The sequence below is a fragment of the Pimephales promelas genome, chromosome 3, assembly GCF_988280905.1.
Source record: "Pimephales promelas chromosome 3, fPimPro1.hap1.1, whole genome shotgun sequence".
Classification (NCBI taxonomy): Eukaryota; Metazoa; Chordata; class Actinopteri; order Cypriniformes; family Leuciscidae; genus Pimephales; species Pimephales promelas.
The window spans coordinates 46579880-46594032 of NC_142771.1; the positions used below are offsets into that span (position 1 = coordinate 46579880).

Here is a 14153-nt window from a genome sequence, read left to right on the forward strand (position 1 = left end):
GGGTAGTAAACTATATAAAGCTTACAGCACCTGGTATTCCCAGGCGGTCTCCCATCCAAGGACTAACCAGGCCCGACCCTGCTTAGCTTCCGAGATCAGACGAGTTCGGGCGTTCTCAAGGTGGTATGGCCGTAAGCGAAATCTGCTGCCAAAATTGGGCTATTTGAATGGTTAGAACATTAGGGTAGTAAACTATATAAAGCTTACAGCACCTGGTATTCCCAGGCGGTCTCCCATCCAAGTACTAACCAGGCCCGACCCTGCTTAGCTTCCGAGATCAGACGAGTTCGGGCGTTCTCAAGGTGGTATGGCCGTAAGCGAAATCTGCTGCCAAAATTGGGCTATTTGAATGGTTAGAACATTAGGGTAGTAAACTATATAAAGCTTACAGCACCTGGTATTCCCAGGCGGTCTCCCATCCAAGTACTAACCAGGCCCGACCCTGCTTAGCTTCCGAGATCAGACGAGTTCGGGCGTTCTCAAGGTGGTATGGCCGTAAGCGAAATCTGCTGCCAAAATTGGGCTATTTGAATGGTTAGAACATTAGGGTAGTAAACTATATAAAGCTTACAGCACCTGGTATTCCCAGGCGGTCTCCCATTCAAGTACTAACCAGGCCCGACCCTGCTTAGCTTCCGAGATCAGACGAGTTCGGGCGTTCTCAAGGTGGTATGGCCGTAAGCGAAATCCGCTGCCAAAATTGGGCTATTTGAAGAAGAAAAAAAAAGAGACTCTTTCAGGCTTTCTGAAGAAACTCAGAGAATATTTCAGGCATTTCGAGGGGAAAAAAGACAATTTAGGATTTTTGAACCATTTCATTGACTCTTTTTTTTTTTTTTTTTTTTTTAAACAATAAAGCTTACAGCACCTGGTATTCCCAGGCGGTCTCCCATCCAAGTACTAACCAGGCCCGACCCTGCTTAGCTTCCGAGATCAGACGAGTTCGGGCGTTCTCAAGGTGGTATGGCCGTAAGCGAAATCTGCTGCCAAAATTGGGCTATTTGAATGGTTAGAACATTAGGGTAGTAAACTATATAAAGCTTACAGCACCTGGTATTCCCAGGCGGTCTCCCATCCAAGTACTAACCAGGCCCGACCCTGCTTACCTTCCGAGATCAGACGAGTTCGGGCGTTCTCAGGGTGGTATGGCCGTAAGCGAAATCTGCTGCCAAAATTGGGCTATTTGAATGGTTAGAACATTAGGGTAGTAAACTATATAAAGCTTACAGCACCTGGTATTCCCAGGCGGTCTCCCATCCAAGTACTAACCAGGCCCAACCCTGCTTAGCTTCCGAGATCAGACGAGTTCGGGCGTTCTCAAGGTGGTATGGCCGTAAGCGAAATCTGCTGCCAAAATTGGGCTATTTGAATGGTTAGAACATTAGGGTAGTAAACTATATAAAGCTTACAGCACCTGGTATTCCCAGGCGGTCTCCCATCCAAGTACTAACCAGGCCCGACCCTGCTTAGCTTCCGAGATCAGACGAGTTCGGGCGTTCTCAAGGTGGTATGGCCGTAAGCGAAATCTGCTGCCAAAATTGGGCTATTTGAATGGTTAGAACATTAGGGTAGTAAACTATATAAAGCTTACAGCACCTGGTATTCCCAGGCGGTCTCCCATCCAAGTACTAACCAGGCCCGACCCTGCTTAGCTTCCGAGATCAGACGAGTTCGGGCGTTCTCAAGGTGGTATGGCCCTAAGCGAAATCTGCTGCCAAAATTGGGCTATTTGAATGGTTAGAACATTAGGGTAGTAAACTATATAAAGCTTACAGCACCTGGTATTCCCAGGCGGTCTCCCATCCAAGTACTAACCAGGCCCGACCCTGCTTAGCTTCCGAGATCAGACGAGTTCGGGCGTTCTCAAGGTGGTATGGCCGTAAGCGAAATCTGCTGCCAAAATTGGGCTATTTGAATGGTTAGAACATTAGGGTAGTAAACTATATAAAGCTTACAGCACCTGGTATTCCGAGGCGGTCTCCCATCCAAGTACTAACCAGGCCCGACCCTGCTTAGCTTCCGAGATCAGACGAGTTCGGGCGTTCTCAAGGTGGTATGGCCGTAAGCGAAACCTGCTGCCAAAATTGGGCTATTTGAATGGTTAGAACATTAGGGTAGTAAACTATATAAAGCTTACAGCACCTGGTATTCCCAGGCGGTCTCCCATCCAAGTACTAACCAGGCCCTACCCTGCTTAGCTTCCGAGATCAGACGAGTTCGGGCGTTCTCAAGGTGGTATGGCCGTAAGCGAAATCTGCTGCCAAAATTGGGCTATTTGAATGGTTAGAACATTAGGGTAGTAAACTATATAAAGCTTACAGCACCTGGTATTCCCAGGCGGTCTCCCATCCAAGTACTAACCAGGCCCGACCCTGCTTAGCTTCCGAGATCAGACGAGTTCGGGCGTTCTCAAGGTGGTATGGCCGTAAGCGAAATCTGCTGCCAAAATTGGGCTATTTGAATGGTTAGAACATTAGGGTAGTAAACTATATAAAGCTTACAGCACCTGGTATTCCCAGGCGGTCTCCCATCCAAGTACTAACCAGGCCCGACCCTGCTTAGCTTCCGAGATCAGACGAGTTCGGGCGTTCTCAAGGTGGTATGGCCGTAAGCGAAATCTGCTGCCAAAATTGGGCTATTTGAATGGTTAGAACATTAGGGTAGTAAACTATATAAAGCTTACAGCACCTGGTATTCCCAGGCGGTCTCCCATCCAAGTACTAACCAGGCCCGACCCTGCTTAGCTTCCGAGATCAGACGAGTTCGGGCGTTCTCAAGGTGGTATGGCCGTAAGCGAAATCTGCTGCCAAAATTGGGCTATTTGAATGGTTAGAACATTAGGGTAGTAAACTATATAAAGCTTACAGCACCTGGTATTCCCAGGCGGTCTCCCATCCAAGTACTAACCAGGCCCGACCCTGCTTAACTTCCGAGATCAGACGAGTTCGGGCGTTCTCAAGGTGGTATGGCCGTAAGCGAAATCTGCTGCCAAAATTGGGCTATTTGAATGGTTAGAACATTAGGGTAGTAAACTATATAAAGCTTACAGCACCTGGTATTCCCAGGCGGTCTCCCATCCAAGTACTAACCAGGCCCGACCCTGCTTAGCTTCCGAGATCAGACGAGTTCGGGCGTTCTCAAGGTGGTATGGCCGTAAGCGAAATCTGCTGCCAAAATTGGGCTATTTGAATGGTTAGAACATTAGGGTAGTAAACTATATAAAGCTTACAGCACCTGGTATTCCCAGGCGGTCTCCCATCCAAGTACTAACCAGGCCCGACCCTGCTTAGCTTCCGAGATCAGACGAGTTCGGGCGTTCTCAAGGTGGTATGGCCGTAAGCGAAATCTGCTGCCAAAATTGGGCTATTTGAATGGTTAGAACATTAGGGTAGTAAACTATATAAAGCTTACAGCACCTGGTATTCCCAGGCGGTCTCCCATCCAAGTACTAACCAGGCCCGACCCTGCTTAGCTTCCGAGATCAGACGAGTTCGGGCGTTCTCAAGGTGGTATGGCCGTAAGCGAAATCTGCTGCCAAAATTGGGCTATTTGAATGGTTAGAACATTAGGGTAGTAAACTATATAAAGCTTACAGCACCTGGTATTCCCAGGCGGTCTCCCATCCAAGTACTAACCAGGCCCGACCCTGCTTAGCTTCCGAGATCAGACGAGTTCGGGCGTTCTCAAGGTGGTATGGCCGTAAGCGAAATCTGCTGCCAAAATTGGGCTATTTGAATGGTTAGAACATTAGGGTAGTAAACTATATAAAGCTTACAGCACCTGGTATTTCCAGACGGTCTCCCATCCAAGTACTAACCAGGCCCGACCCTGCTTAGCTTCCGAGATCAGACGAGTTCGGGCGTTCTCAAGGTGGTATGGCCGTAAGCGAAATCTGCTGCCAAAATTGGGCTATTTGAATGGTTAGAACATTAGGGTAGTAAACTATATAAAGCTTACAGCACCTGGTATTCCCAGGCGGTCTCCCATCCAAGTACTAACCAGGCCCGACCCTGCTTAGCTTCCGAGATCAGACGAGTTCGGGCGTTCTCAGGGTGGTATGGCCGTAAGCGAAATCTGCTGCCAAAATTGGGCTATTTGAATGGTTAGAACATTAGGGTAGTAAACTATATAAAGCTTACAGCACCTGGTATTCCCAGGCGGTCTCCCATCCAAGTACTAACCAGGCCCAACCCTGCTTAGCTTCCGAGATCAGACGAGTTCGGGCGTTCTCAAGGTGGTATGGCCGTAAGCGAAATCTGCTGCCAAAATTGGGCTATTTGAATGGTTAGAACATTAGGGTAGTAAACTATATAAAGCTTACAGCACCTGGTATTCCCAGGCGGTCTCCCATCCAAGTACTAACCAGGCCCGACCCTGCTTAGCTTCCGAGATCAGACGAGTTCGGGCGTTCTCAAGGTGGTATGGCCGTAAGCGAAATCTGCTGCCAAAATTGGGCTATTTGAATGGTTAGAACATTAGGGTAGTAAACTATATAAAGCTTACAGCACCTGGTATTCCCAGGCGGTCTCCCATCTAAATACTAACCAGGCCCGACCCTGCTTAGCTTCCGAGATCAGACGAGTTCGGGCGTTCTCAAGGTGGTATGGCCCTAAGCGAAATCTGCTGCCAAAATTGGGCTATTTGAATGGTTAGAACATTAGGGTAGTAAACTATATAAAGCTTACAGCACCTGGTATTCCCAGGCGGTCTCCCATCCAAGTACTAACCAGGCCCGACCCTGCTTAGCTTCCGAGATCAGACGAGTTCGGGCGTTCTCAAGGTGGTATGGCCGTAAGCGAAATCTGCTGCCAAAATTGGGCTATTTGAATGGTTAGAACATTAGGGTAGTAAACTATATAAAGCTTACAGCACCTGGTATTCCCAGGCGGTCTCCCATCCAAGTACTAACCAGGCCCGACCCTGCTTAGCTTCCGAGATCAGACGAGTTCGGGCGTTCTCAAGGTGGTATGGCCGTAAGCGAAATCTGCTGCCAAAATTGGGCTATTTGAATGGTTAGAACATTAGGGTAGTAAACTATATAAAGCTTACAGCACCTGGTATTCCCAGGCGGTCTCCCATCCAAGTACTAAACAGGCCCGACCCTGCTTAGCTTCCGAGATCAGACGAGTTCGGGCGTTCTCAAGGTGGTATGGCCGTAAGCGAAATCTGCTGCCAAAATTGGGCTATTTGAATGGTTAGAACATTAGGGTAGTAAACTATATAAAGCTTACAGCACCTGGTATTCCCAGGCGGTCTCCCATCCAAGTACTAACCAGGCCCGACCCTGCTTAGCTTCCGAGATCAGACGAGTTCGGGCGTTCTCAGGGTGGTATGGCCGTAAGCGAAATCTGCTGCCAAAATTGGGCTATTTGAATGGTTAGAACATTAGGGTAGTAAACTATATAAAGCTTACAGCACCTGGTATTCCCAGGCGGTCTCCCATCCAAGTACTAACCAGGCCCGACCCTGCTTAGCTTCCGAGATCAGACGAGTTCGGGCGTTCTCAAGGTGGTATGGCCGTAAGCGAAATCTGCTGCCAAAATTGGGCTATTTGAATGGTTAGAACATTAGGGTAGTAAACTATATAAAGCTTACAGCACCTGGTATTCCCAGGCGGTCTCCCATCCAAGTACTAACCAGGCCCGACCCTGCTTAGCTTCCGAGATCAGACGAGTTCGGGCGTTCTCAAGGTGGTATGGCCGTAAGCGAAATCTGCTGCCAAAATTGGGCTATTTGAATGGTTAGAACATTAGGGTAGTAAACTATATAAAGCTTACAGCACCTGGTATTCCCAGGCGGTCTCCCATCCAAGTACTAACCAGGCCCGACCCTGCTTAGCTTCCGAGATCAGACGAGTTCGGGCGTTCTCAAGGTGGTATGGCCGTAAGCGAAATCTGCTGCCAAAATTGGGCTATTTGAATGGTTAGAACATTAGGGTAGTAAACTATATAAAGCTTACAGCACCTGGTATTCCCAGGCGGTCTCCCATCCAAGTACTAACCAGGCCCGACCCTGCTTAGCTTCCGAGATCAGACGAGTTCGGGCGTTCTCAAGGTGGTATGGCCGTAAGCGAAATCTGCTGCCAAAATTGGGCTATTTGAATGGTTAGAACATTAGGGTAGTAAACTATATAAAGCTTACAGCACCTGGTATTCCCAGGCGGTCTCCCATCCAAGTACTAACCAGGCCCGACCCTGCTTAGCTTCCGAGATCAGACGAGTTCGGGCGTTCTCAAGGTGGTATGGCCGTAAGCGAAATCTGCTGCCAAAATTGGGCTATTTGAATGGTTAGAACATTAGGGTAGTAAACTATATAAAGCTTACAGCACCTGGTATTCCCAGGCGGTCTCCCATCCAAGTACTAACCAGGCCCGACCCTGCTTAGCTTCCGAGATCAGACGAGTTCGGGCGTTCTCAAGGTGGTATGGCCGTAAGCGAAATCTGCTGCCAAAATTGGGCTATTTGAAGAAGAAAAAAAAGAGACTCTTTCAGGCTTTCTGAAGAAACTCAGAGAATATTTCAGGCTTTTCGAGGGGAAAAAAAGACAATTTAGGATTTTTGAACCATTTCATTGACTCTTTTTTTTTTTTTTTTTTTTTAAACAATAAAGCTTACAGCACCTGGTATTCCCAGGCGGTCTCCCATCCAAGTACTAACCAGGCCCGACCCTGCTTAGCTTCCGAGATCAGACGAGTTCGGGCGTTCTCAAGGTGGTATGGCCGTAAGCGAAATCTGCTGCCAAAATTGGGCTATTTGAATGGTTAGAACATTAGGGTAGTAAACTATATAAAGCTTACAGCACCTGGTATTCCCAGGCGGTCTCCCATCCAAGTACTAACCAGGCCCGACCCTGCTTAGCTTCCGAGATCAGACGAGTTCGGGCGTTCTCAAGGTGGTATGGCCGTAAGCGAAATCTGCTGCCAAAATTGGGCTATTTGAATGGTTAGAACATTAGGGTAGTAAACTATATAAAGCTTACAGCACCTGGTATTCCCAGGCGGTCTCCCATCCAAGTACTAACCAGGCCCGACCCTGCTTAGCTTCCGAGATCAGACGAGTTCGGGCGTTCTCAAGGTGGTATGGCCCTAAGCGAAATCTGCTGCCAAAATTGGGCTATTTGAATGGTTAGAACATTAGGGTAGTAAACTATATAAAGCTTACAGCACCTGGTATTCCCAGGCGGTCTCCCATCCAAGTACTAACCAGGCCCGACCCTGCTTAGCTTCCGAGATCAGACGAGTTCGGGCGTTCTCAAGGTGGTATGGCCGTAAGCGAAATCTGCTGCCAAAATTGGGCTATTTGAATGGTTAGAACATTAGGGTAGTAAACTATATAAAGCTTACAGCACCTGGTATTCCCAGGCGGTCTCCCATCCAAGTACTAACCAGGCCCGACCCTGCTTAGCTTCCGAGATCAGACGAGTTCGGGCGTTCTCAAGGTGGTATGGCCGTAAGCGAAATCTGCTGCCAAAATTGGGCTATTTGAATGGTTAGAACATTAGGGTAGTAAACTATATAAAGCTTACAGCACCTGGTATTCCCAGGCGGTCTCCCATCCAAGTACTAACCAGGCCCGACCCTGCTTAGCTTCCGAGATCAGACGAGTTCGGGCGTTCTCAGGGTGGTATGGCCGTAAGCGAAATCTGCTGCCAAAATTGGGCTATTTGAATGGTTAGAACATTAGGGTAGTAAACTATATAAAGCTTACAGCACCTGGTATTCCCAGGCGGTCTCCCATCCAAGTACTAACCAGGCCCGACCCTGCTTAGCTTCCGAGATCAGACGAGTTCGGGCGTTCTCAAGGTGGTATGGCCGTAAGCGAAATCTGCTGCCAAAATTGGGCTATTTGAATGGTTAGAACATTAGGGTAGTAAACTATATAAAGCTTACAGCACCTGGTATTCCCAGGCGGTCTCCCATCCAAGTACTAACCAGGCCCGACCCTGCTTAGCTGCCGAGATCAGACGAGTTCGGGCGTTCTCAAGGTGGTATGGCCGTAAGCGAAATCTGCTGCCAAAATTGGGCTATTTGAATGGTTAGAACATTAGGGTAGTAAACTATATAAAGCTTACAGCACCTGGTATTCCCAGGCGGTCTCCCATCCAAGTACTAACCAGGCCCGACCCTGCTTAGCTTCCGAGATCAGACGAGTTCGGGCGTTCTCAAGGTGGTATGGCCGTAAGCGAAATCTGCTGCCAAAATTGGGCTATTTGAATGGTTAGAACATTAGGGTAGTAAACTATATAAAGCTTACAGCACCTGGTATTCCCAGGCGGTCTCCCATCCAAGTACTAACCAGGCCCGACCCTGCTTAGCTTCCGAGATCAGACGAGTTCGGGCGTTCTCAAGGTGGTATGGCCGTAAGCGAAATCTGCTGCCAAAATTGGGCTATTTGAATGGTTAGAACATTAGGGTAGTAAACTATATAAAGCTTACAGCACCTGGTATTCCCAGGCGGTCTCCCATCCAAGTACTAACCAGGCCCGACCCTGCTTAGCTTCCGAGATCAGACGAGTTCGGGCGTTCTCAAGGTGGTATGGCCGTAAGCGAAATCTGCTGCCAAAATTGGGCTATTTGAATGGTTAGAACATTAGGGTAGTAAACTATATAAAGCTTACAGCACCTGGTATTCCCAGGCGGTCTCCCATCCAAGTACTAACCAGGCCCGACCCTGCTTAGCTTCCGAGATCAGACGAGTTCGGGCGTTCTCAAGGTGGTATGGCCCTAAGCGAAATCTGCTGCCAAAATTGGGCTATTTGAATGGTTAGAACATTAGGGTAGTAAACTATATAAAGCTTACAGCACCTGGTATTCCCAGGCGGTCTCCCATCCAAGTACTAACCAGGCCCGACCCTGCTTAGCTTCCGAGATCAGACGAGTTCGGGCGTTCTCAAGGTGGTATGGCCGTAAGCGAAATCTGCTGCCAAAATTGGGCTATTTGAATGGTTAGAACATTAGGGTAGTAAACTATATAAAGCTTACAGCACCTGGTATTCCCAGGCGGTCTCCCATCCAAGTACTAACCAGGCCCGACCCTGCTTAGCTTCCGAGATCAGACGAGTTCGGGCGTTCTCAAGGTGGTATGGCCGTAAGCGAAATCTGCTGCCAAAATTGGGCTATTTGAATGGTTAGAACATTAGGGTAGTAAACTATATAAAGCTTACAGCACCTGGTATTCCCAGGCGGTCTCCCATCCAAGTACTAACCAGGCCCGACCCTGCTTAGCTTCCGAGATCAGACGAGTTCGGGCGTTCTCAAGGTGGTATGGCCGTAAGCGAAATCTGCTGCCAAAATTGGGCTATTTGAAGAAGAAAAAAAAGAGACTCTTTCAGGCTTTCTGAAGAAACTCAGAGAATATTTCAGGCTTTTCGAGGGGGAAAAAAGACAATTTAGGATTTTTGAACCATTTCATTGACTCTTTTTTTTTTTTTTTTTTTTTAAACAATAAAGCTTACAGCACCTGGTATTCCCAGGCGGTCTCCCATCCAAGTACTAACCAGGCCCGACCCTGCTTAGCTTCCGAGATCAGACGAGTTCGGGCGTTCTCAAGGTGGTATGGCCGTAAGCGAAATCTGCTGCCAAAATTGGGCTATTTGAATGGTTAGAACATTAGGGTAGTAAACTATATAAAGCTTACAGCACCTGGTATTCCCAGGCGGTCTCCCATCCAAGTACTAACCAGGCCCGACCCTGCTTAGCTTCCGAGATCAGACGAGTTCGGGCGTTCTCAAGGTGGTATGGCCATAAGCGAAATCTGCTGCCAAAATTGGGCTATTTGAATGGTTAGAACATTAGGGTAGTAAACTATATAAAGTTTACAGCACCTGGTATTCCCAGGCGGTCTCCCATCCAAGTACTAACCAGGCCCGACCCTGCTTAGCTTCCGAGATCAGACGAGTTCGGGCGTTCTCAAGGTGGTATGGCCGTAAGCGAAATCTGCTGCCAAAATTGGGCTATTTGAATGGTTAGAACATTAGGGTAGTAAACTATATAAAGCTTACAGCACCTGGTATTCCCAGGCGGTCTCCCATCCAAGTACTAACCAGGCCCGACCCTGCTTAGCTTCCGAGATCAGACGAGTTCGGGCGTTCTCAAGGTGGTATGGCCGTAAGCGAAATCTGCTGCCAAAATTGGGCTATTTGAATGGTTAGAACATTAGGGTAGTAAACTATATAAAGCTTACAGCACCTGGTATTCCCAGGCGGTCTCCCATCCAAGTACTAACCAGGCCCGACCCTGCTTAGCTTCCGAGATCAGACGAGTTCGGGCGTTCTCAAGGTGGTATGGCCGTAAGCGAAATCTGCTGCCAAAATTGGGCTATTTGAATGGTTAGAACATTAGGGTAGTAAACTATATAAAGCTTACAGCACCTGGTATTCCCAGGCGGTCTCCCATCCAAGTACTAACCAGGCCCGACCCTGCTTAGCTTCCGAGATCAGACGAGTTCGGGCGTTCTCAAGGTGGTATGGCCCTAAGCGAAATCTGCTGCCAAAATTGGGCTATTTGAATGGTTAGAACATTAGGGTAGTAAACTATATAAAGCTTACAGCACCTGGTATTCCCAGGCGGTCTCCCATCCAAGTACTAACCAGGCCCGACCCTGCTTAGCTTCCGAGATCAGACGAGTTCGGGCGTTCTCAAGGTGGTATGGCCGTAAGCGAAATCTGCTGCCAAAATTGGGCTATTTGAATGGTTAGAACATTAGGGTAGTAAACTATATAAAGCTTACAGCACCTGGTATTCCGAGGCGGTCTCCCATCCAAGTACTAACCAGGCCCGACCCTGCTTAGCTTCCGAGATCAGACGAGTTCGGGCGTTCTCAAGGTGGTATGGCCGTAAGCGAAACCTGCTGCCAAAATTGGGCTATTTGAATGGTTAGAACATTAGGGTAGTAAACTATATAAAGCTTACAGCACCTGGTATTCCCAGGCGGTCTCCCATCCAAGTACTAACCAGGCCCTACCCTGCTTAGCTTCCGAGATCAGACGAGTTCGGGCGTTCTCAAGGTGGTATGGCCGTAAGCGAAATCTGCTGCCAAAATTGGGCTATTTGAATGGTTAGAACATTAGGGTAGTAAACTATATAAAGCTTACAGCACCTGGTATTCCCAGGCGGTCTCCCATCCAAGTACTAACCAGGCCCGACCCTGCTTAGCTTCCGAGATCAGACGAGTTCGGGCGTTCTCAAGGTGGTATGGCCGTAAGCGAAATCTGCTGCCAAAATTGGGCTATTTGAATGGTTAGAACATTAGGGTAGTAAACTATATAAAGCTTACAGCACCTGGTATTCCCAGGCGGTCTCCCATCCAAGTACTAACCAGGCCCGACCCTGCTTAGCTTCCGAGATCAGACGAGTTCGGGCGTTCTCAAGGTGGTATGGCCGTAAGCGAAATCTGCTGCCAAAATTGGGCTATTTGAATGGTTAGAACATTAGGGTAGTAAACTATATAAAGCTTACAGCACCTGGTATTCCCAGGCGGTCTCCCATCCAAGTACTAACCAGGCCCGACCCTGCTTAGCTTCCGAGATCAGACGAGTTCGGGCGTTCTCAAGGTGGTATGGCCGTAAGCGAAATCTGCTGCCAAAATTGGGCTATTTGAATGGTTAGAACATTAGGGTAGTAAACTATATAAAGCTTACAGCACCTGGTATTCCCAGGCGGTCTCCCATCCAAGTACTAACCAGGCCCGACCCTGCTTAACTTCCGAGATCAGACGAGTTCGGGCGTTCTCAAGGTGGTATGGCCGTAAGCGAAATCTGCTGCCAAAATTGGGCTATTTGAATGGTTAGAACATTAGGGTAGTAAACTATATAAAGCTTACAGCACCTGGTATTCCCAGGCGGTCTCCCATCCAAGTACTAACCAGGCCCGACCCTGCTTAGCTTCCGAGATCAGACGAGTTCGGGCGTTCTCAAGGTGGTATGGCCGTAAGCGAAATCTGCTGCCAAAATTGGGCTATTTGAATGGTTAGAACATTAGGGTAGTAAACTATATAAAGCTTACAGCACCTGGTATTCCCAGGCGGTCTCCCATCCAAGTACTAACCAGGCCCGACCCTGCTTAGCTTCCGAGATCAGACGAGTTCGGGCGTTCTCAAGGTGGTATGGCCGTAAGCGAAATCTGCTGCCAAAATTGGGCTATTTGAATGGTTAGAACATTAGGGTAGTAAACTATATAAAGCTTACAGCACCTGGTATTCCCAGGCGGTCTCCCATCCAAGTACTAACCAGGCCCGACCCTGCTTAGCTTCCGAGATCAGACGAGTTCGGGCGTTCTCAAGGTGGTATGGCCGTAAGCGAAATCTGCTGCCAAAATTGGGCTATTTGAATGGTTAGAACATTAGGGTAGTAAACTATATAAAGCTTACAGCACCTGGTATTCCCAGGCGGTCTCCCATCCAAGTACTAACCAGGCCCGACCCTGCTTAGCTTCCGAGATCAGACGAGTTCGGGCGTTCTCAAGGTGGTATGGCCGTAAGCGAAATCTGCTGCCAAAATTGGGCTATTTGAATGGTTAGAACATTAGGGTAGTAAACTATATAAAGCTTACAGCACCTGGTATTTCCAGACGGTCTCCCATCCAAGTACTAACCAGGCCCGACCCTGCTTAGCTTCCGAGATCAGACGAGTTCGGGCGTTCTCAAGGTGGTATGGCCGTAAGCGAAATCTGCTGCCAAAATTGGGCTATTTGAATGGTTAGAACATTAGGGTAGTAAACTATATAAAGCTTACAGCACCTGGTATTCCCAGGCGGTCTCCCATCCAAGTACTAACCAGGCCCGACCCTGCTTAGCTTCCGAGATCAGACGAGTTCGGGCGTTCTCAGGGTGGTATGGCCGTAAGCGAAATCTGCTGCCAAAATTGGGCTATTTGAATGGTTAGAACATTAGGGTAGTAAACTATATAAAGCTTACAGCACCTGGTATTCCCAGGCGGTCTCCCATCCAAGTACTAACCAGGCCCAACCCTGCTTAGCTTCCGAGATCAGACGAGTTCGGGCGTTCTCAAGGTGGTATGGCCGTAAGCGAAATCTGCTGCCAAAATTGGGCTATTTGAATGGTTAGAACATTAGGGTAGTAAACTATATAAAGCTTACAGCACCTGGTATTCCCAGGCGGTCTCCCATCCAAGTACTAACCAGGCCCGACCCTGCTTAGCTTCCGAGATCAGACGAGTTCGGGCGTTCTCAAGGTGGTATGGCCGTAAGCGAAATCTGCTGCCAAAATTGGGCTATTTGAATGGTTAGAACATTAGGGTAGTAAACTATATAAAGCTTACAGCACCTGGTATTCCCAGGCGGTCTCCCATCTAAATACTAACCAGGCCCGACCCTGCTTAGCTTCCGAGATCAGACGAGTTCGGGCGTTCTCAAGGTGGTATGGCCCTAAGCGAAATCTGCTGCCAAAATTGGGCTATTTGAATGGTTAGAACATTAGGGTAGTAAACTATATAAAGCTTACAGCACCTGGTATTCCCAGGCGGTCTCCCATCCAAGTACTAACCAGGCCCGACCCTGCTTAGCTTCCGAGATCAGACGAGTTCGGGCGTTCTCAAGGTGGTATGGCCGTAAGCGAAATCTGCTGCCAAAATTGGGCTATTTGAATGGTTAGAACATTAGGGTAGTAAACTATATAAAGCTTACAGCACCTGGTATTCCCAGGCGGTCTCCCATCCAAGTACTAACCAGGCCCGACCCTGCTTAGCTTCCGAGATCAGACGAGTTCGGGCGTTCTCAAGGTGGTATGGCCGTAAGCGAAATCTGCTGCCAAAATTGGGCTATTTGAATGGTTAGAACATTAGGGTAGTAAACTATATAAAGCTTACAGCACCTGGTATTCCCAGGCGGTCTCCCATCCAAGTACTAAACAGGCCCGACCCTGCTTAGCTTCCGAGATCAGACGAGTTCGGGCGTTCTCAAGGTGGTATGGCCGTAAGCGAAATCTGCTGCCAAAATTGGGCTATTTGAATGGTTAGAACATTAGGGTAGTAAACTATATAAAGCTTACAGCACCTGGTATTCCCAGGCGGTCTCCCATCCAAGTACTAACCAGGCCCGACCCTGCTTAGCTTCCGAGATCAGACGAGTTCGGGCGTTCTCAGGGTGGTATGGCCGTAAGCGAAATCTGCTGCCAAAATTGGGCTATTTGAATGGTTAG

General features: G+C 48.4%; 74 non-coding genes and 2 pseudogenes across 74 annotated transcripts; all 76 read right to left on the bottom strand.

Annotated features, from left to right (window-relative positions):
• Positions 1–18: 18 nt before the first annotated feature.
• Positions 19–137, bottom strand: LOC148991209 (5S ribosomal RNA). Its single transcript, XR_016162593.1, has one exon. It is a non-coding gene; the product is annotated as a 5S ribosomal RNA (ribosomal RNA).
• A 63-nt stretch (positions 138–200) lies between these two features.
• On the bottom strand, positions 201–319 carry LOC148991210 (5S ribosomal RNA). The gene has a single exon (XR_016157374.1). It is a non-coding gene; the product is annotated as a 5S ribosomal RNA (ribosomal RNA).
• A 63-nt stretch (positions 320–382) lies between these two features.
• LOC148991211 (5S ribosomal RNA) lies at positions 383–501 on the bottom strand. Its single transcript, XR_016157375.1, has one exon. It is a non-coding gene; the product is annotated as a 5S ribosomal RNA (ribosomal RNA).
• A 63-nt stretch (positions 502–564) lies between these two features.
• Positions 565–683, bottom strand: LOC148991212 (5S ribosomal RNA). Its single transcript, XR_016160902.1, has one exon. It is a non-coding gene; the product is annotated as a 5S ribosomal RNA (ribosomal RNA).
• Positions 684–856: 173 nt separating this feature from the next.
• Positions 857–975, bottom strand: LOC148991213 (5S ribosomal RNA). The gene has a single exon (XR_016157376.1). It is a non-coding gene; the product is annotated as a 5S ribosomal RNA (ribosomal RNA).
• Positions 976–1038: 63 nt separating this feature from the next.
• LOC148991214 (5S ribosomal RNA) lies at positions 1039–1157 on the bottom strand. Its single transcript, XR_016167522.1, has one exon. It is a non-coding gene; the product is annotated as a 5S ribosomal RNA (ribosomal RNA).
• A 63-nt stretch (positions 1158–1220) lies between these two features.
• On the bottom strand, positions 1221–1339 carry LOC148991215 (5S ribosomal RNA). Its single transcript, XR_016166825.1, has one exon. It is a non-coding gene; the product is annotated as a 5S ribosomal RNA (ribosomal RNA).
• Positions 1340–1402: 63 nt separating this feature from the next.
• Positions 1403–1521, bottom strand: LOC148991216 (5S ribosomal RNA). Its single transcript, XR_016157378.1, has one exon. It is a non-coding gene; the product is annotated as a 5S ribosomal RNA (ribosomal RNA).
• A 63-nt stretch (positions 1522–1584) lies between these two features.
• LOC148991217 (5S ribosomal RNA) lies at positions 1585–1703 on the bottom strand. Its single transcript, XR_016163587.1, has one exon. It is a non-coding gene; the product is annotated as a 5S ribosomal RNA (ribosomal RNA).
• A 63-nt stretch (positions 1704–1766) lies between these two features.
• LOC148991218 (5S ribosomal RNA) lies at positions 1767–1885 on the bottom strand. The gene has a single exon (XR_016157379.1). It is a non-coding gene; the product is annotated as a 5S ribosomal RNA (ribosomal RNA).
• Positions 1886–1948: 63 nt separating this feature from the next.
• LOC148991219 (5S ribosomal RNA) lies at positions 1949–2067 on the bottom strand. The gene has a single exon (XR_016162440.1). It is a non-coding gene; the product is annotated as a 5S ribosomal RNA (ribosomal RNA).
• Positions 2068–2130: 63 nt separating this feature from the next.
• On the bottom strand, positions 2131–2249 carry LOC148991220 (5S ribosomal RNA). Its single transcript, XR_016166703.1, has one exon. It is a non-coding gene; the product is annotated as a 5S ribosomal RNA (ribosomal RNA).
• Positions 2250–2312: 63 nt separating this feature from the next.
• Positions 2313–2431, bottom strand: LOC148991221 (5S ribosomal RNA). The gene has a single exon (XR_016157380.1). It is a non-coding gene; the product is annotated as a 5S ribosomal RNA (ribosomal RNA).
• A 63-nt stretch (positions 2432–2494) lies between these two features.
• Positions 2495–2613, bottom strand: LOC148991222 (5S ribosomal RNA). The gene has a single exon (XR_016157381.1). It is a non-coding gene; the product is annotated as a 5S ribosomal RNA (ribosomal RNA).
• Positions 2614–2676: 63 nt separating this feature from the next.
• Positions 2677–2795, bottom strand: LOC148991223 (5S ribosomal RNA). Its single transcript, XR_016157382.1, has one exon. It is a non-coding gene; the product is annotated as a 5S ribosomal RNA (ribosomal RNA).
• Positions 2796–2858: 63 nt separating this feature from the next.
• Positions 2859–2977, bottom strand: LOC148991224 (5S ribosomal RNA). The gene has a single exon (XR_016166378.1). It is a non-coding gene; the product is annotated as a 5S ribosomal RNA (ribosomal RNA).
• Positions 2978–3040: 63 nt separating this feature from the next.
• Positions 3041–3159, bottom strand: LOC148991225 (5S ribosomal RNA). Its single transcript, XR_016157383.1, has one exon. It is a non-coding gene; the product is annotated as a 5S ribosomal RNA (ribosomal RNA).
• Positions 3160–3222: 63 nt separating this feature from the next.
• Positions 3223–3341, bottom strand: LOC148991226 (5S ribosomal RNA). The gene has a single exon (XR_016157384.1). It is a non-coding gene; the product is annotated as a 5S ribosomal RNA (ribosomal RNA).
• Positions 3342–3404: 63 nt separating this feature from the next.
• LOC148991227 (5S ribosomal RNA) lies at positions 3405–3523 on the bottom strand. Its single transcript, XR_016157385.1, has one exon. It is a non-coding gene; the product is annotated as a 5S ribosomal RNA (ribosomal RNA).
• Positions 3524–3586: 63 nt separating this feature from the next.
• On the bottom strand, positions 3587–3705 carry LOC148991228 (5S ribosomal RNA). The gene has a single exon (XR_016157386.1). It is a non-coding gene; the product is annotated as a 5S ribosomal RNA (ribosomal RNA).
• A 63-nt stretch (positions 3706–3768) lies between these two features.
• On the bottom strand, positions 3769–3887 carry LOC148991229 (5S ribosomal RNA). Its single transcript, XR_016163099.1, has one exon. It is a non-coding gene; the product is annotated as a 5S ribosomal RNA (ribosomal RNA).
• Positions 3888–3950: 63 nt separating this feature from the next.
• LOC148991230 (5S ribosomal RNA) lies at positions 3951–4069 on the bottom strand. Its single transcript, XR_016166402.1, has one exon. It is a non-coding gene; the product is annotated as a 5S ribosomal RNA (ribosomal RNA).
• A 63-nt stretch (positions 4070–4132) lies between these two features.
• LOC148991231 (5S ribosomal RNA) lies at positions 4133–4251 on the bottom strand. Its single transcript, XR_016166836.1, has one exon. It is a non-coding gene; the product is annotated as a 5S ribosomal RNA (ribosomal RNA).
• Positions 4252–4314: 63 nt separating this feature from the next.
• On the bottom strand, positions 4315–4433 carry LOC148991232 (5S ribosomal RNA). Its single transcript, XR_016157387.1, has one exon. It is a non-coding gene; the product is annotated as a 5S ribosomal RNA (ribosomal RNA).
• Positions 4434–4496: 63 nt separating this feature from the next.
• On the bottom strand, positions 4497–4615 carry LOC148991233 (5S ribosomal RNA; annotated as a pseudogene).
• Positions 4616–4678: 63 nt separating this feature from the next.
• LOC148991234 (5S ribosomal RNA) lies at positions 4679–4797 on the bottom strand. The gene has a single exon (XR_016157389.1). It is a non-coding gene; the product is annotated as a 5S ribosomal RNA (ribosomal RNA).
• Positions 4798–4860: 63 nt separating this feature from the next.
• LOC148991235 (5S ribosomal RNA) lies at positions 4861–4979 on the bottom strand. Its single transcript, XR_016157390.1, has one exon. It is a non-coding gene; the product is annotated as a 5S ribosomal RNA (ribosomal RNA).
• A 63-nt stretch (positions 4980–5042) lies between these two features.
• LOC148991236 (5S ribosomal RNA) lies at positions 5043–5161 on the bottom strand. Its single transcript, XR_016162176.1, has one exon. It is a non-coding gene; the product is annotated as a 5S ribosomal RNA (ribosomal RNA).
• A 63-nt stretch (positions 5162–5224) lies between these two features.
• On the bottom strand, positions 5225–5343 carry LOC148991237 (5S ribosomal RNA). The gene has a single exon (XR_016166414.1). It is a non-coding gene; the product is annotated as a 5S ribosomal RNA (ribosomal RNA).
• A 63-nt stretch (positions 5344–5406) lies between these two features.
• Positions 5407–5525, bottom strand: LOC148991238 (5S ribosomal RNA). The gene has a single exon (XR_016157391.1). It is a non-coding gene; the product is annotated as a 5S ribosomal RNA (ribosomal RNA).
• A 63-nt stretch (positions 5526–5588) lies between these two features.
• On the bottom strand, positions 5589–5707 carry LOC148991239 (5S ribosomal RNA). The gene has a single exon (XR_016157392.1). It is a non-coding gene; the product is annotated as a 5S ribosomal RNA (ribosomal RNA).
• A 63-nt stretch (positions 5708–5770) lies between these two features.
• Positions 5771–5889, bottom strand: LOC148991240 (5S ribosomal RNA). The gene has a single exon (XR_016157393.1). It is a non-coding gene; the product is annotated as a 5S ribosomal RNA (ribosomal RNA).
• Positions 5890–5952: 63 nt separating this feature from the next.
• On the bottom strand, positions 5953–6071 carry LOC148991241 (5S ribosomal RNA). The gene has a single exon (XR_016157394.1). It is a non-coding gene; the product is annotated as a 5S ribosomal RNA (ribosomal RNA).
• Positions 6072–6134: 63 nt separating this feature from the next.
• LOC148991242 (5S ribosomal RNA) lies at positions 6135–6253 on the bottom strand. Its single transcript, XR_016157395.1, has one exon. It is a non-coding gene; the product is annotated as a 5S ribosomal RNA (ribosomal RNA).
• Positions 6254–6316: 63 nt separating this feature from the next.
• LOC148991243 (5S ribosomal RNA) lies at positions 6317–6435 on the bottom strand. The gene has a single exon (XR_016157396.1). It is a non-coding gene; the product is annotated as a 5S ribosomal RNA (ribosomal RNA).
• A 172-nt stretch (positions 6436–6607) lies between these two features.
• On the bottom strand, positions 6608–6726 carry LOC148991244 (5S ribosomal RNA). Its single transcript, XR_016157397.1, has one exon. It is a non-coding gene; the product is annotated as a 5S ribosomal RNA (ribosomal RNA).
• Positions 6727–6789: 63 nt separating this feature from the next.
• On the bottom strand, positions 6790–6908 carry LOC148991245 (5S ribosomal RNA). The gene has a single exon (XR_016157398.1). It is a non-coding gene; the product is annotated as a 5S ribosomal RNA (ribosomal RNA).
• A 63-nt stretch (positions 6909–6971) lies between these two features.
• On the bottom strand, positions 6972–7090 carry LOC148991246 (5S ribosomal RNA). The gene has a single exon (XR_016163588.1). It is a non-coding gene; the product is annotated as a 5S ribosomal RNA (ribosomal RNA).
• Positions 7091–7153: 63 nt separating this feature from the next.
• On the bottom strand, positions 7154–7272 carry LOC148991247 (5S ribosomal RNA). Its single transcript, XR_016157400.1, has one exon. It is a non-coding gene; the product is annotated as a 5S ribosomal RNA (ribosomal RNA).
• Positions 7273–7335: 63 nt separating this feature from the next.
• On the bottom strand, positions 7336–7454 carry LOC148991248 (5S ribosomal RNA). The gene has a single exon (XR_016157401.1). It is a non-coding gene; the product is annotated as a 5S ribosomal RNA (ribosomal RNA).
• A 63-nt stretch (positions 7455–7517) lies between these two features.
• Positions 7518–7636, bottom strand: LOC148991249 (5S ribosomal RNA). The gene has a single exon (XR_016166425.1). It is a non-coding gene; the product is annotated as a 5S ribosomal RNA (ribosomal RNA).
• Positions 7637–7699: 63 nt separating this feature from the next.
• LOC148991250 (5S ribosomal RNA) lies at positions 7700–7818 on the bottom strand. Its single transcript, XR_016157402.1, has one exon. It is a non-coding gene; the product is annotated as a 5S ribosomal RNA (ribosomal RNA).
• A 63-nt stretch (positions 7819–7881) lies between these two features.
• On the bottom strand, positions 7882–8000 carry LOC148991251 (5S ribosomal RNA). The gene has a single exon (XR_016160607.1). It is a non-coding gene; the product is annotated as a 5S ribosomal RNA (ribosomal RNA).
• Positions 8001–8063: 63 nt separating this feature from the next.
• LOC148991252 (5S ribosomal RNA) lies at positions 8064–8182 on the bottom strand. Its single transcript, XR_016157403.1, has one exon. It is a non-coding gene; the product is annotated as a 5S ribosomal RNA (ribosomal RNA).
• A 63-nt stretch (positions 8183–8245) lies between these two features.
• On the bottom strand, positions 8246–8364 carry LOC148991253 (5S ribosomal RNA). Its single transcript, XR_016157404.1, has one exon. It is a non-coding gene; the product is annotated as a 5S ribosomal RNA (ribosomal RNA).
• Positions 8365–8427: 63 nt separating this feature from the next.
• Positions 8428–8546, bottom strand: LOC148991254 (5S ribosomal RNA). The gene has a single exon (XR_016157405.1). It is a non-coding gene; the product is annotated as a 5S ribosomal RNA (ribosomal RNA).
• Positions 8547–8609: 63 nt separating this feature from the next.
• On the bottom strand, positions 8610–8728 carry LOC148991255 (5S ribosomal RNA). Its single transcript, XR_016163589.1, has one exon. It is a non-coding gene; the product is annotated as a 5S ribosomal RNA (ribosomal RNA).
• A 63-nt stretch (positions 8729–8791) lies between these two features.
• LOC148991256 (5S ribosomal RNA) lies at positions 8792–8910 on the bottom strand. Its single transcript, XR_016157406.1, has one exon. It is a non-coding gene; the product is annotated as a 5S ribosomal RNA (ribosomal RNA).
• Positions 8911–8973: 63 nt separating this feature from the next.
• LOC148991257 (5S ribosomal RNA) lies at positions 8974–9092 on the bottom strand. Its single transcript, XR_016157407.1, has one exon. It is a non-coding gene; the product is annotated as a 5S ribosomal RNA (ribosomal RNA).
• A 63-nt stretch (positions 9093–9155) lies between these two features.
• LOC148991258 (5S ribosomal RNA) lies at positions 9156–9274 on the bottom strand. The gene has a single exon (XR_016157408.1). It is a non-coding gene; the product is annotated as a 5S ribosomal RNA (ribosomal RNA).
• A 172-nt stretch (positions 9275–9446) lies between these two features.
• LOC148991259 (5S ribosomal RNA) lies at positions 9447–9565 on the bottom strand. The gene has a single exon (XR_016157409.1). It is a non-coding gene; the product is annotated as a 5S ribosomal RNA (ribosomal RNA).
• A 63-nt stretch (positions 9566–9628) lies between these two features.
• On the bottom strand, positions 9629–9747 carry LOC148991260 (5S ribosomal RNA). The gene has a single exon (XR_016160564.1). It is a non-coding gene; the product is annotated as a 5S ribosomal RNA (ribosomal RNA).
• A 63-nt stretch (positions 9748–9810) lies between these two features.
• LOC148991261 (5S ribosomal RNA) lies at positions 9811–9929 on the bottom strand. Its single transcript, XR_016162248.1, has one exon. It is a non-coding gene; the product is annotated as a 5S ribosomal RNA (ribosomal RNA).
• Positions 9930–9992: 63 nt separating this feature from the next.
• On the bottom strand, positions 9993–10111 carry LOC148991262 (5S ribosomal RNA). The gene has a single exon (XR_016157411.1). It is a non-coding gene; the product is annotated as a 5S ribosomal RNA (ribosomal RNA).
• A 63-nt stretch (positions 10112–10174) lies between these two features.
• Positions 10175–10293, bottom strand: LOC148991263 (5S ribosomal RNA). The gene has a single exon (XR_016157412.1). It is a non-coding gene; the product is annotated as a 5S ribosomal RNA (ribosomal RNA).
• Positions 10294–10356: 63 nt separating this feature from the next.
• On the bottom strand, positions 10357–10475 carry LOC148991264 (5S ribosomal RNA). Its single transcript, XR_016163590.1, has one exon. It is a non-coding gene; the product is annotated as a 5S ribosomal RNA (ribosomal RNA).
• Positions 10476–10538: 63 nt separating this feature from the next.
• Positions 10539–10657, bottom strand: LOC148991265 (5S ribosomal RNA). The gene has a single exon (XR_016157413.1). It is a non-coding gene; the product is annotated as a 5S ribosomal RNA (ribosomal RNA).
• A 63-nt stretch (positions 10658–10720) lies between these two features.
• Positions 10721–10839, bottom strand: LOC148991266 (5S ribosomal RNA). The gene has a single exon (XR_016162441.1). It is a non-coding gene; the product is annotated as a 5S ribosomal RNA (ribosomal RNA).
• A 63-nt stretch (positions 10840–10902) lies between these two features.
• Positions 10903–11021, bottom strand: LOC148991267 (5S ribosomal RNA). Its single transcript, XR_016166714.1, has one exon. It is a non-coding gene; the product is annotated as a 5S ribosomal RNA (ribosomal RNA).
• Positions 11022–11084: 63 nt separating this feature from the next.
• On the bottom strand, positions 11085–11203 carry LOC148991268 (5S ribosomal RNA). The gene has a single exon (XR_016157414.1). It is a non-coding gene; the product is annotated as a 5S ribosomal RNA (ribosomal RNA).
• Positions 11204–11266: 63 nt separating this feature from the next.
• Positions 11267–11385, bottom strand: LOC148991269 (5S ribosomal RNA). Its single transcript, XR_016157415.1, has one exon. It is a non-coding gene; the product is annotated as a 5S ribosomal RNA (ribosomal RNA).
• Positions 11386–11448: 63 nt separating this feature from the next.
• Positions 11449–11567, bottom strand: LOC148991270 (5S ribosomal RNA). Its single transcript, XR_016157416.1, has one exon. It is a non-coding gene; the product is annotated as a 5S ribosomal RNA (ribosomal RNA).
• A 63-nt stretch (positions 11568–11630) lies between these two features.
• Positions 11631–11749, bottom strand: LOC148991271 (5S ribosomal RNA). The gene has a single exon (XR_016166390.1). It is a non-coding gene; the product is annotated as a 5S ribosomal RNA (ribosomal RNA).
• A 63-nt stretch (positions 11750–11812) lies between these two features.
• Positions 11813–11931, bottom strand: LOC148991272 (5S ribosomal RNA). Its single transcript, XR_016157417.1, has one exon. It is a non-coding gene; the product is annotated as a 5S ribosomal RNA (ribosomal RNA).
• A 63-nt stretch (positions 11932–11994) lies between these two features.
• Positions 11995–12113, bottom strand: LOC148991273 (5S ribosomal RNA). The gene has a single exon (XR_016157418.1). It is a non-coding gene; the product is annotated as a 5S ribosomal RNA (ribosomal RNA).
• Positions 12114–12176: 63 nt separating this feature from the next.
• LOC148991274 (5S ribosomal RNA) lies at positions 12177–12295 on the bottom strand. The gene has a single exon (XR_016157419.1). It is a non-coding gene; the product is annotated as a 5S ribosomal RNA (ribosomal RNA).
• Positions 12296–12358: 63 nt separating this feature from the next.
• On the bottom strand, positions 12359–12477 carry LOC148991275 (5S ribosomal RNA). Its single transcript, XR_016157420.1, has one exon. It is a non-coding gene; the product is annotated as a 5S ribosomal RNA (ribosomal RNA).
• Positions 12478–12540: 63 nt separating this feature from the next.
• LOC148991276 (5S ribosomal RNA) lies at positions 12541–12659 on the bottom strand. Its single transcript, XR_016163100.1, has one exon. It is a non-coding gene; the product is annotated as a 5S ribosomal RNA (ribosomal RNA).
• A 63-nt stretch (positions 12660–12722) lies between these two features.
• Positions 12723–12841, bottom strand: LOC148991277 (5S ribosomal RNA). Its single transcript, XR_016166437.1, has one exon. It is a non-coding gene; the product is annotated as a 5S ribosomal RNA (ribosomal RNA).
• Positions 12842–12904: 63 nt separating this feature from the next.
• On the bottom strand, positions 12905–13023 carry LOC148991278 (5S ribosomal RNA). Its single transcript, XR_016166847.1, has one exon. It is a non-coding gene; the product is annotated as a 5S ribosomal RNA (ribosomal RNA).
• A 63-nt stretch (positions 13024–13086) lies between these two features.
• On the bottom strand, positions 13087–13205 carry LOC148991279 (5S ribosomal RNA). Its single transcript, XR_016157422.1, has one exon. It is a non-coding gene; the product is annotated as a 5S ribosomal RNA (ribosomal RNA).
• Positions 13206–13268: 63 nt separating this feature from the next.
• Positions 13269–13387, bottom strand: LOC148991280 (5S ribosomal RNA; annotated as a pseudogene).
• A 63-nt stretch (positions 13388–13450) lies between these two features.
• LOC148991281 (5S ribosomal RNA) lies at positions 13451–13569 on the bottom strand. Its single transcript, XR_016157423.1, has one exon. It is a non-coding gene; the product is annotated as a 5S ribosomal RNA (ribosomal RNA).
• Positions 13570–13632: 63 nt separating this feature from the next.
• LOC148991282 (5S ribosomal RNA) lies at positions 13633–13751 on the bottom strand. The gene has a single exon (XR_016157424.1). It is a non-coding gene; the product is annotated as a 5S ribosomal RNA (ribosomal RNA).
• A 63-nt stretch (positions 13752–13814) lies between these two features.
• LOC148991283 (5S ribosomal RNA) lies at positions 13815–13933 on the bottom strand. Its single transcript, XR_016162177.1, has one exon. It is a non-coding gene; the product is annotated as a 5S ribosomal RNA (ribosomal RNA).
• Positions 13934–13996: 63 nt separating this feature from the next.
• On the bottom strand, positions 13997–14115 carry LOC148991284 (5S ribosomal RNA). The gene has a single exon (XR_016166448.1). It is a non-coding gene; the product is annotated as a 5S ribosomal RNA (ribosomal RNA).
• Between the last annotated feature and the right edge of the window lie 38 nt (positions 14116–14153).